Here is a 14,225-nt window from a genome sequence, read left to right on the forward strand (position 1 = left end):
CAATCCCTTGGTGACTCAATCTCTCAGATCTTTATCAATAGCCAATTCCTTGGTCTAATTGCTCATGAAGAGAGATATGCTTGGTCCCTGATTATACCACATACCATTATAGGTCCAAGTAGAGGGAGGATTATATGTCACATATCCAAACACCAAAACCCAGATTCTACTCTAGTGTGAGAAGGGATTTCAAGCAAGGTTTCATGTTTCCTTTCCCAAGGTTCCCATGAAACCCAATTGCATTCAATCTCTTTCCTAAGATAATTGAATACTAAGCATTAAGAATGAAATTCCTTCTAGCAAATCAAAGAGAAGATAAAGAGAAGAAGGATTTCACTATCATCAATCCATCAAGTACAACAGAGCTCCCTCTCTCAATGAGAGGGAAGTTAGCTACTCATAGCTCAAAAAGTACTCAAAAGTGAAGTGTAAAAGTGGATCTAAAACTGACTGCTTAACCCCCTTCTTCAGTACTCCTTGGGGGTATTTATACTACTCCTAGTAAAATAAAAGAATTACAAAAGTGAAAAAGGAAAATTACATTTTGGAGGGAAAAGAAAACACTCAATAAGCATGACTTCTCAGCTGGCGTGTGGCTGGCACTTTTCTGGCGTGTCACGTGCCCTTCATTTCCAACTTGACGTGCCACGCCTACTCCTTCAAGTGGCACGCTCGTCCCTCTCTCAACCTTGGCGTGCCACGCCTTCGAACTCAAGTGGCACGCCATAGTGGATTTCTTGTGTTGGCATGCCACGCCTTCGAACTCAAGTGGCACGCCATAGTGGATTTCTTGTGTTGGCATGCCACGCCTTCGAACTCAAGTGGCATGCCCCTTGCCTTTCTCACTTCTCTTTGCCTCTGGAAACTTGTACTGGCGTGCCACGCCCAAGGTTTGGCTTGCCATGCCCTTGCTTTATGCTTGGCTAGGCTTCTCTGGAAAGTTGAATGGGCGTGCCACGCCCTTTTTGTGAGTGAGTGGTTCCTCTGTTTGGCGTGCCATGCCACGAGCTCAAGTGGCACGCCTCAATGCTTCTCTCTGAATGACACTGGCGTGCCATGCCTAGTTGCTCAAGTGGCACACCTAAGTGAAGAATGGTGAGTGGTGTGCCACACCTTCGATACCAAGTGGCACGCCCCATGTAATTGGCCTCCTTCATCCTCTCTGGAAACTTATCCCAGCGTGCCACGCCTAAAGGCTGGCGTGCCCCACCCATGATCTTGTCTTGGTTCCAGTAGTTGGCATGCCACGCCTCAATCTTCAAGTGGCACGCCATAGTGAAATGCTAAGGTTGGCGTGCCACGCCTTCGATACCAAGTGGCACGCCCAGTCCTTGCTTTTGGTCCTTTGTGCATTGGCGTGCCACGCCTGGTTGCTCAAGTGGCACGCCCAGTCTTCAATTGCCTTCAGCCCCTTCTCTGGATTATTGTACCAGCGTGCCACGCCATGCTGCTCAAGTGGCACGCTCGTGGATTTGTGAACTCTTCAAGCTTGGCGTGCCACGCCTGGGTTCTCAAGTGGCACGCCCAAGTGACTTCTTGGGGCTGGCGTGCCACGCCTTCGACACCAAGTGGCACGCCATAGTGAAGGCTCTTCTTGGAATGGTGAGTTGGCATGCCGCGCCCCTTTGCTCAAGTGGCACGCACATGGTAATTGATGGGCCAGGCGTGCCACGCCCCTTTTGTGTCCTCCATTGTAGCTCTCTGGAATTTTGTATTAGCGTGCCACGCCCAGTCTCTGGCGTGCCATTCCCACATGCATGCTTGGACTTCTTCTCTGGACTTTAGTACTGGCGTGCCATGCCTAGCTCCTGGCGTGCCACGCCAGTGCATTTTTGTGGCGTTTGCTTCAAGTGGCACGCCAGTTTCACACGCCCAGCTTCTTGTTTGTCTTCTACCCAATTTTTGATGCTTTTCTCACCTGAAATTCAGCAAAACTCATCTCAAAGTAGTGTACCATAATATTCATCAAATAATGCATGAATTGTATTGATCAAATGAGATTTATGCTCTTTTATAGTCTTCTTTATGCAAGAAAGAAGGGTAGATGATGCAAGTCATCAATCATACAGCTTGCCATGGAAGGGAGCACGCATGATTCGAAGAAGGCAATAGAAAAGTAGAGGTTCAGAAGCAACAAAGCATCTCCAAATGCTTATCTGAAATACCAACCAATGAATTACATAAGTATCTCTATTTTATTTTATGTTTTATTTATCTTTTAATTACCAAAACCTCATAACCATTTGAATCCGCCTGACTGAGATTTAAAAGATGACCATAGCTTGCTTCAAGCCGACAATCTCTGTGGGATCGACCCTTACTCACGTAAAGTTTATTACTTGGACGACCCAGTGCACTTGCTGGTTAGTTGTGCGGAGTTGTGAAAAGTGTGAATCACAATTTCGTGCACCAAGTTTTTGGCGCCGTTGCCGGGGATTGTTCGAGTTTGGACAACTGACGGTTCATCTTGTTGCTTAGATTGGGTAATTTTCTTTTATGTTTAAGCTTTTTATTTTTATTTTCGAAAAGAAATACAAAAAAATTAATAAAATCATAAAACAAAAAAATTTTTGTGTTTCTTGTTTGAGTCTAGTGTTAAATTTTAAGTTTAGTGTCAATTGCATGTTTTAATTTTTCTTTAATTTTCGAAAATATATCCATTGTGTTCTTCATTGATCTTCAAGTTGTTCTTGATGATTTTCTTTGTTTAATCTTGTGATTTTCTTGTTTTGTGTTGTTTTTCATATGCATTTTTGAATTCAGTGTGTTTAAAAGTAAAAATTTTTTAAGTTTGGTGTCTTGCATATGTTCTTTTCTTAAAAATTTTCAAAAATATGTTCTTGATGTTCATCATGACCTTCAAAGTGTTCTTGGTGTTCATCTTGACATTGAAAGTGTTCTTGCATGCATTGTTTGTTTTGATCTTAAATTCTTATGTCTTGTGTCTTTTTGTTGTTTTTCTCCTTCTTCATTAATTCAAAAAAAAATCAAAAATAATATCTTTTCCTTATTTTACTCATAAATTTCGAAATTTTGGGTTGACTTAGTCAAAAATTTTTAAAATTTAGTTGTTTCTTGTTAGTCAAGCCAAAATTTCAATTTAAAAATTCTATCTTTTCAAATCTTTTTCAAAAATCAAATATTTTTCATTTTTCTTTCATGTTTTCGAAAATCTCAAAATTAATTTTCAAAATCTTTTCTTAATTTTATTTCATAATTTTTGAAATTATTGCTAAAATTTAATGTTTTGATTCAAAAATTTCAAGTTTGTTACTTTCTTATTAAGAAAGGTTCAGTCTTTAAATTCTAGAATCATATCTTTTAGTTTCTTGTTAGTCAAGTCATCAACATTAATTTTCAAAATCAAATCTTTTTAAATTTCTTTTTCAAATCTTTGTCAAAATAAATTTCAATCATATCTTTTTCAAAATTTAATTTCAAAATCTTTTTCTAACTTCTTATCTTTTTACTACACCAACTTCTGACTTCTATGGAAGAAGCATCTCAATTCCTGCAATTGGAGCAAACAACTTTGAGCTTAAGCCTCAATTAGTTTCTCTGATGCAGTAGAATTGCAAGTTTCATGGACTTCCATTGGAAGATCCTCATCAGTTCTTAGCTGAATTCTTGCAAATCTGTGACACTGTTAAAACCAATGGGGTTAATCCAGAGGTCTACAGACTTATGGCGTGAAGGTGTCAAGTGAAAAGCTTGAGACTGAGCGGTTAAAGTCGTGGTCCAAAGCAAAAAGAGTATCCTTAAGAGCTCTGGGCACCTCTAACTGGGGACTCTAGCAAAGCTGAGTCACAATCTGAAAAGGTTCACCCAGTTATGTGTCTGTGGCATTTATGTATACGGTTGTAATACTAAAAAACAAAATGCCTAGGGTCATGGCCAAGACTTATAAAGTAGCTGTATTCAAGAATCAACATACTGAAATAACAGAATCAATAACACTATCTGAATTCTATGTTCCTATGGATGCCAATCATTCTGAACTTCAAAGGATAAAGTGAGATGCCAAAACTATTCAGAAGCAAAAAGGCTACTAGCCCCGCTCATCTAATTGGAACTAAGTTCATTGATAAGTTTGGAATTTATTGTATATTCTCTTATTTTTATTCTATTTTGTTTTTAGTTGCTTGGAGACAAGCAACAATTTAAGTTTGGTGTTGTGATGAGCGGATAATTTATACCCTTTTGGCATTATTTTTACATAGTTTTTAGTATGTTTTAGTTAATTTTTATTATTTTTTATTCAAAAATCACTTTTCTGGACTTTACTATGAGTTTGTGTGTTTTTCTGTGATTTCAAGTATTTTATGGCTGAAATTGAGGGACCTGAGCAAAAATCTGATTCAGAGGCTGAAAAAGGACTGCAGATGTTGTTGGATTCTGACCCTTTTGCACTCGAAGTGGATTTTATAGAGCTACAGAAGCCCAATTGGTGCACTCTCAATTGCTTGGAAAGTAGACATCCTGGGCTTTCCAGCAATATATAATAGTCTATACTTTGCCCGAGATTTGATGGCCCAAACTGGCATTCAAAACCAGCCTAAAACTTTCTGGCGTAAAACGCCCAAACTGGCACCCAAGCTGGCGTTTAACTCCACGAACAGCCTATGCACGTGTAGAGCTCAATGCCCAGCCCAATCACACACCAAGTGGGCCCCAGAAGTGGATTTCTGCACTATCTACACTTAGTTACTCATTTTCTGTAAACCTAAGTTACTAGTTTAGTATAAATAGCACTTTTTACTATTGTAATCATATCTTTTGGAACTTTTACATTTTATGTTACATTTGGAGGCTGGCCTCACCGCCATGCCTATACCTCTTTTCACTTATGTATTTTTAACGGTGGAGTTTCTACACCCCATAGATTAAAGTGTGGAGCTCTGCTGTTCTTCATGAATTAATGCAAGTACTATTGTTTTTCTTTCAATTCACGCCTACTTCTTCTCCAAGATATACTCTCGTACTTAATTCAGTTAAGTCAGAATGAAGGGGTGTCCCGTGACAATCACCCAATCTTCGTTACTCGCTTAGCCAAGATCTACGTGCCTGACAACCACAAGCGGTCTACATGATGTTCAATGTAGTCATTGGACGACAGCCGGAGTATATTCTCTTGGGTCTCTAATACACGGACTGAGTCCGTGAGATTAGGATCTTCGTGGTATAGGCTAGAACCAATTGGCAGCATTCCTGGGATCCGGAAAGTCTAAACCTTGTCTGTGGTATTCCCATTAGGATACGGGAAGGGATGACTGTGACGAGCTTCAAACCTACGAATGTTGGGCGCAGTGATAGTGTGCAAAAGGATCAATGGATCCTATTCCGATGCTAGCAGGAACCGACAGATGATTAGCCATGCGGTAGTTGTGCCTGGTATTTTTCATCTAAGATGAGAAGTCCGACAGTTGATTAGCCGTGTAGAAACCGTAGTGGTCCATTTTCACTGAGAGGATCCTACAACTTTCGATGGAAGGGAGCACGCATGAATGGAAGGAGGCAATAGGAAAGCAGAGGTTCAGAAGCAACAAAGCATCTCCAGATGCTTATCTGAAATTCCCACCAATGAATTGCATAAGTATCTTTATCTTATTTTATGTTTTATTTATATTTTAATTATCAAAACCTCATAACCATTTGAATCCGCCAGACTGAGATTTACAAGATGACCATAGCTTACTTCAAGCCGACAATCTCCGTGGGATCGACCCTTACTCATGTAAGGTATTACTTGGACGACCCTGTGCACTTGCTGGTTAGTTGTGCGGAGATGTGAAAAGTGTGAATCACAATTTCCCACACCAACACTCATGATCTGATGGGTGGAAATCAAAATTCCAACACCTAAACTCACCAGCAAGTGTACCGGGTCGCATCAAGTAGTAATTACTCACAAGAGTGAGGTCGATCCCACAGGGATTGATGGATTGAGCAATTTTAGTTAGGTGGTTAATTTAGTTAAGCAAACAGTTGATGATTTGAGTGAAACTTGAATAGCAGAAGCTAAATTGCATGAAAATAATAGGGAGAGGGGAAATTGACAGAAAAGTAAAGTGCAGAAGAGTAAATTGCATGAAACTTAAATTGCAAGAAAGTTAAAGAGCTGAATCTTAAAGTGCAAGTAATGTAAATGACTGAAGCTTAGAGTGCAAGAAATGTAAATTGCTTGAATAGTAAAGGGATGTGGGAGCTGGGATTTAGAATTTAACAAAGAGAACGTAAAGAGAGATTAAGTAGAGAAGTAGAAGATGAACCAAGTTGCTGAAGATCTAAACAGAAAAGTAAAATTGCTTGAAGAACAAAACAGAAAGTAAACTTAACTCAATTGCAAAATCTAAAAGAGAAATTGAAGATCCAAAAGGAGCAATGAGATTAGAACAAGGATCTAGATCTCAATTACACCCTTGATCAAACAGAAAATAAATTGCAGAAAAAATGTAAATGAAAGCTCAGATCCAATCCTCAATCCTTAGAATTGTGCAGAAGGAAAACAAAGATGAATTTCAGATAAGAATTAAAACAGAATTTCTTCAATCTCAATCTAAAACTCAAAACAGAAAGTAAAAGTTGCTGAAGAAAGTAAATGAAGACAGAAAACTAAATTCAAATCCAATTCTTAGAACAATTGAGAAGAGAGGTAAAGGATGATTGTCAAACATAGAATCAATGAAATTCTTTAATCTCAATTCAAATTCTAAGAACAGATAGCAGAAGTTGCAGAAGCAGAATGAAAACAGAAACCTAGATCCAATTCCCAAATTTCAAAATGAAAACTCAAGTGAAAACTAAAATTTAGCTAAAAGGTAAAACAATAATGAAAGAAGGTCATTCCCTAAATCAAACTAAGTCCTATTTATACACTTTCTAATTTTGATTTTAGAATTTTGGTGTGGGCTTTTTCATTTGGTGAAGAATTGGATCCAATTTGGCCTTTGCTTGAAAAATGGAACCACGTACACCTCTCAGGGAAGCGCTCAGTTAAATGCAACAACGCAGCACTCAATTTGCTTGGTCCCAGGCTCGTCCATAGCTCAATTGTTCATGGCGCTAAGTGAACTTAAGCAACGTAGCGCTACTAGCTTTGGGTGGGACTCCCCCTTTGAACCATGGTGAATACATTTGTGCCAATTCCTTTTGTGCCAAGCCTTGTACACTAGTGCTCAGTGAAAACACATAATGTAATGCCCTTCTTTGTTTGTGCGCGCCTCCCTCTTCGATCCCTGGCTGCCCCTTTTGAGCCAATTTCCTTGTGAAGTAGCGCTTCTTCATTCTTAGCACAAGGTCCCTATTTCGAACCTTGGCTCCACCTTTTCTTGACATTGCGCTTTGATTTCTTCATGGGGGGGGGGGCCACGAAAAAGGTAGGATAGTTAACGGAGCGCTATTGCTTTCTTTGATTCCCTTGAGCGCTCTGTTATGTGCTCCAACTTAGCGCTATGCTTTTGCTTCTTTGGCCTTGTCACTTTGGTGCTGGGCACTTGGTTTGGGCGCTCAATTAGAGAGCGCAGTGCTCAATCTTTGAGTGCTATGGCCTTGGTTGGCCTTTGCACCTTTGGTGCGTGACACTTCTGTGCCTTGGGTCACACTTTTCAAAGCATGGCCTAAGATCTAAAGCGTGCTCTAAGGTTCCTTTTCCTTTTTTTTCATCATTTCTTCACCTACAAGTAATAAAAACAACCAATCAAGCATCACCAAATTCACAAAATGTCTAATTCATTCAAAAACCAACTAATTATAGCTTAAACCATGTGATTTTGTGCCAAATGAATGATGGTTGATTGAATTGACATAGCTATTCAAATCCACTCCAAATCACTTACTTATAATGCAAGAAAGTGCATAAAACCTAATGAAACAAGTGAAAAATGCTTGAAAAGCTAGCATAAGACGACTTGTCATCATGATCCATCATAGATCCCATCACCACTGTGTTAATTGTTGCTTGAGGATAAGCAAGCATTCTAAGACTGGTGTAGGAAGGGGAAGAATAGGAGGAAAAGGACAACAAGAATGAAGATGAACTACAAGGTGGTAACGTTCCTTTTTCCTCCTACTTCTTTCCAGCACTATAAATTACATGATTGCCTTTATCTTCTCTGTATACATGTGTGTTGTGTATAAGCATAGCTTGATTGCTAAATTGTAACATGTTGCTGTGACATTATGACTACCATCTTGAATTTTGTGAGTTCAAAGCAATTAAGTATCATGATCATAAACAAACAAGGAATTAAAGAAGAACTTAGCATGGGCATACAAGTATTGGAAGGCTAGTATGATTAATTATTGTTCAATTGCATTGGAATTTAATTGATTGAAGTTTTCATCTAGGACATTTTATGAAATTTTTAAAATCATGAAAACCTTGAAAAAGCAAATGCAGTTAAGGCAAGAAAAAAAAAGGGAAAGAATGAGAAAGCTGAAGGCTTTGAGTACCAATAACAATTGTCAAGTACTTGTGGTGTTTATGTATCAAGCAAAAAGCTTGAAAACAAAAAACTTAGAGTCAAGATTAGGCTCAAGTGCAAAAGCACGCCCTCAAAGCTCAAGGCTCTGAGCATCAATGATTAGAGAGCAAAAGCACTCCCTAAATGCTTGTGGTGCTTATGTTTCTAAGTGGTAATACTTGAAAACAAAGCATTTAGAGTCGTAGCTTTGTTTTCAATTCATGGGGAAAAGCACCAAAAGGAAGAGCTAAAAAGAGAGTGAAAAGCTTGTTTCAAGGAAGAAATAGAAAGAAAAAGATTTCATAAAATGAGCTAGATAGAAGCATCAATCATTTGAATTTCTTTTGTGATTGTAGCATGCATAGAAAACTAGCTAACCATGAACATCAACTTGCTATTCTTCTTACTTTGATTTGTCAGACTTTATTGCATGATTCTTTTCTTGCTTGAGGACAAGCAAGGTTTAAGTTTGGTGTTGTGATGACTGCGCATCATGTCCTGTTTTTCTATGCTTTTTCATACAAGAAATTAATGATTTGTGCTTGACTACTGAGTGTTTTTGTGCTTAAATAGTATATTTCTTTGATCTTTTGATTTTATAAATGTTGTAGGAAATAAGTGGAAAAAGAAGCAAGAACAAGTACAAAATAAGCTCAAAAGAAGAATTTTGGACACACTTTAGAATTTGAGCATGCTTTGAGCCTTAGGCCATGCTTTTAAAAGCGTGGCCCATGATTAATCAAGGAAGAAGCGCTCTCAGGCCAAGAACGCTACGTTCATTCTGAACGAGCGCCTGCGATACTTTCAAACTTGGGATCAGAAAATTGGCAAGGGACGCGTACGCGTAGGTGTGACATCTGGGACAAAGCAAGCAAACGTGTGGATGGCGTGGAAGTTGGGAGTTGATATTTTGCCATCCACGTGCACGCGTGAGGAGCGTTCTTGGCATGAACGCTACGTTCTCAAGGTGAACAATACCAAGGGACGCGTAACTTTGTATTACGCGTACGCGTCACAAGTTCAAAATCTGAAGGTCATGCGTACGCGTAGCTGACACGTACGCGTGGATGTGCTAAAATGCAGGAGGACGCGTAAGCGTATGAGACGCGTGCGCGTGGGTGTAAAAACGCTCCGTTCTCCAAATGAACGTTATGCTCTCCTGTAAGTGAATTTCTGTTTAAATTAATCTGATTCCAAGCCCATTGAAACTTCAAAGCAAGCAGAGCCCATTGACACCACTCAAAGGCACAAGAAACAGTTAGAATAGGAATTTCATTTTTATTTGTAATTTGTCTTCAATTTCAATTTCATTTGTCATTTAGGAAAGCCTATATAAAGGCATCAGTTTCATTTTATTGGGAAGGTCGGAGACAGAAGGCTGCATTCGGAGGAGTAGTAGTAGTAGGAGTAGGAGTAGGAGTAGAATAGAAGGCTCTTGTAAACACTTTTATTTTTCTGCACTATTGAATTCAATTTAGCTTATGCAATTTCATTTATGCAATTCTCTTCTACAACTTTCCTTTCTGCCACTTTTATATTACTGTTTCTATTGAGCTTGATTTACTTTCTGTCAATTTAGTTTCTCTGCACTCTTTCTTTGAGCTATGATCCACTGAACCCCAATTCATTAGGGGGAGGAGCTCTATTTTAATTCACATGATTAAGTGAACATCTTCTTCTTCTCAATTCATCTGGATAGCTAAGAAACAACTTCTGTTGTGATTGAGATTCATTCACTCCGGAAGGGGGTTTGAATCTGTAAATTTTCATGTGAGCCTCGGAAGGGGAATCATGGAAATTAGAATTGAAGCTCTATTTCTCACAACTCTCTTGATCAACACCATTCGGGAGGAATTGAGGTCTTGAGATGTCTGTGTGGCTTATGGATGAAAGAAAATGCTTAACCTCTTCTCATGACAATTGGATCAAGGAATTGGCGAGATTGATTGTGATTAGAGAGATTGGATTGCCAAGAAATTTCGATCCAATCAATTTCAATCCGCCATAGATCTATTCATATGATTGAGAAAGAAGTTGAGATCTATTTGATTCATGATGGATTGAGATATCTCAAATCCCTGATGAATCTTTGTTTCTATCATTTCTCATTTGCTCTGATTTTCATTTAATTGCCTTTGATTTACTGCTTTCTGTTTCTTTCATTCTGCTGATTTAAGTACACCACACCCCTTTCACTTGTTAGCTTAACTAAATTCATCACTCACTAAAGTTGCTTGATCCATCAATTCCTGTGGGATCGACCTCACTCCAGTGAGTTATTACTACTTGATGCGACCCGGTATACCTACCTGTTAGTTTGTGTGAAAATATATTTTTCCCCATCAAGCGGCATTAATGAATAGGGCAACCATAACAATAGAATGTAGTATCACCGGCGATACTGCATTCCCCTGCTACGATTCGCGACGATTTGCCACATTATCATCATCATCACCGTGCAGATCGGCTCTTCAGATTTTCGAATAGGATGCCACAACACACCACACCACTCCTATCCTGGATGCCGCCCTTCAATCCCTAACCCCAATTACAAGTATTTCTCAACATTAAAACCAAACTCATATCTCCACTGCAAAACTAAGCCTCCCAGCTGTTTACTATCCCCTAAACCAGCTGTCCTTTTTCGTCTTTTCATTCTTATGACCTTGGATACATTCGTCATTATGCTACACGACAAGTATAACACTTACAACTTGTTCGTACTGACAGAAGAGCACCTGAAACGTTTCCATTTATATATATATTAGCATCTTAACAAGTTAATTAGCCATTTTTTTATTGGATTTAAAGTTGATTATAATTTTTAAAGTTTTAAATTTAAATAATATAAAAATAATAATATAGAATAGTCAATGATAATATAAAAATAATAAAATTAAAATAAACATACGTCACCTATCTACAAACAATGACAATATAAAAATATTTTAATTAAAATAAGGTTTAATTACTCTGTTAGTCCTTATAGTTTCACGAAATTTTTAATTAGGTCCCTGTACTTTTTTTCTTTTTAATTGGGTCCTTGCACCAATTTTTTTTTAATTGGATTCCTACACTTTTTTTTCCTTTTATTTGGGTCCCTGCACCAATTTTTTTTTTGGTTGAGTCCCTATAAAATTAAGCCAATTACTGCCAAGAGGAATCTATTGAAAAGAAAATTGGATGCCCTAGCATAAAAAACCAGTCACAATCACATCCATAATCTAAACTCCATTAATAAATTAATTATTATTTAAAAAATTAGAAAATTAAATTTTTTAATTTAGAATGGAAAAAATAATTAAAAGATGAACTTTGACACTAATTTTAAAGATTTTGTCCCAAAATTGGGACAAAAGGACTAAACCAGTTGGACCAAACCCAAATCAGGCCCATGGCTCATTATATAAATAGCCTAATTCAGCCTTCCCTCTTCTTCAAAATCCATTTCATACTGAAATAAAAGAGAAGTAAGAAGTGAGGGTTCCAACTTCAATTTCAATCTTCAGTCCACCATATTTTTCAATTTGGTGTTACGGTTGACAAGTTGTTTGCAGCCACGTGTTTGTCTTGGAGTTTCTTCATTTTTATCTAAAAAAAAAGTAACAAAATTTGTAAATCGCGCCCAGTCTCTATTCCCTTTTCTGAATTCGTGTTTTAGTATGAATCTTGAGTGATTTTGATCATTTTGGTGGTCTAGGTACAATTTAATACTAGATAATTATTGGGTTTTGCCCCAATTATTAATGGATAAGGTAAGAAAACTTTTAACCTTTGTGGTTTATCTAATTTGGTGTGTCCTAGTACTAATTTGAGTGAATTTTATGAACTAGCTTGAGTTTATGTTGAATTAGAGTTGAATTAGTAAATTGAAGTTCTTGGGACAAACCTTTGGTGGCTGGAACAATTGGATTTATTTTGGAGTCTTTGAAGCTTGAAGTTTGGCATTCGAGCTTAGGGAGGTATCAACCAAGGTATAGTTTTGGTTTCTCGTATGTAATATATAATGTTTTGTGAAAACTTAGGCTAGACGACCATAGGATAAGATGAATTATATGTGGGTGCATTTTTGGAGTGTTGATAAATGAAATGTGTGTTGTTTTACTGTGGGTGTTAGGTATGTTGGTTAGGTATGTTGGTTGTTAAAGGGATGTGGTGAATGATTGATGAAATAATGATTATTATGAATAACAATGATATATTGATGTTTGAGTATAAATGTGGTTTTGAATGTGAATTGTTGTTGGGGTTGGACTTGGTGAATTTGTGTATTGGGGTGTCATAACATTAATATGAATTGTTGAGGTGTGGTTTGGTATGTCTTAGAACTGTGTAGAGTTGTGGAAGGTTGGTAGAAATTGTGATGATGATTGGGGCTATTGTAGGGGTATGAGTATGAATTGGATGAATAAGTTGTGGAATTGAGGATTGAATAGTTCAAATGGTTGGATGATTGATTAATGGTTGATGAATATTTGGTATTGATTTTGAGTGTTCTGGAATTGATTTGGTTGATAATGGTTAGGTTTGAAAATTAGAATTTGGAAAGTTGAGGTTTTGAACTTTTGGGTAAAACTTAATTTTTGATTAATTTCGGCGATCCTTAACTTGAGCTTCGGATTTTGGATTTGAATGAAATCTATTTTAAATTAAATATAATTTCAAGAGCTTTAAAACAGTATAAAGTTTGTGAAAATTATAATTTTTTAGAGGAAGTTGTGGACGTCAAAAATTTGGTACAAAAAATTGAAATCTTCCTAAGTGCAGAAAATTAAAATTTCTGGTGTGTGTGTACGCACAGAGACCAGGAAGTGTGATTTGGGGTGTGCGTAAACACACAAGGGTGTGTACGTACAGGTTAGGAAGGTCGTTCTGTTGTGTGCGTATGCACAGTACCTATGCGTACGCACAGTACCTATGCGTACGCACGCTACCCTATTTTGCACAAAAACTCTATTTTTCACCGTTTGACCTTCCTAGCAAGTCTGAAACCTCCAAAACTATTGTTTTGATAAAAATTCACTATTTTTGAACTATTGAATATTCCTCTAATTTTCCAAAACCTCTGAAAACTCTTATTAAAATATATTAGTAAGGTTTTGAGTCACGAAGTAAGGGTTAGCAAGTGGAAGAAGATAGAATTGGTATTGGAGTAGTTGAAGAAGGGGATATTTGATTTGATGAGATGATGAAAGTAATGAATGAGATAATTTTGAGAATAATGAAATATTGATAATACCGATGAATTGTGATTGATTGAGTGAATGAATTGAATGGTAATGAGGTATATGTGACCGGATAAGAGGCGGTAGCATTCTCCACTCGCTGCAGGTATATGTTGTGACTTGGGGTAGGATGCAGTGGTCTTATCCACTTGCTCCGGGTAAGAGTCAATAAGCCATATAAGATGCAATGATGTTATCCACTTGCTCCGAGAGAGTTCGAGACTCCGGGTAAGATGCAAGTGTTGAGTTCTATCGCCGCTTGCTCCGGGTTGAGAACTGTAATACCACCTGGGTAAGAGGCAGGATGAAGTTGTCCCCTACTTCGGGTACACGGTAGGATGTAAGGGTTGCGGCGTTGTCCCACTTGCTCCGTGTTTAGTGTTCTGTCCAGGGTTAGCTACTGGACATGTTAGGTTTGGCTTTATAACCGACAGATAAGACTCATCGGCCATAGGGCAGGCATACATCATATGCATTTGCTTGATTTGTTTGAGTGTGCATTCTTAGGTTTGCCTAATTGATTAACTATGCTTATTTG

The sequence above is a fragment of the Arachis ipaensis genome, chromosome B10 (genome assembly GCF_000816755.2).
Source record: "Arachis ipaensis cultivar K30076 chromosome B10, Araip1.1, whole genome shotgun sequence".
Taxonomy (NCBI): domain Eukaryota; kingdom Viridiplantae; phylum Streptophyta; class Magnoliopsida; order Fabales; family Fabaceae; genus Arachis; species Arachis ipaensis.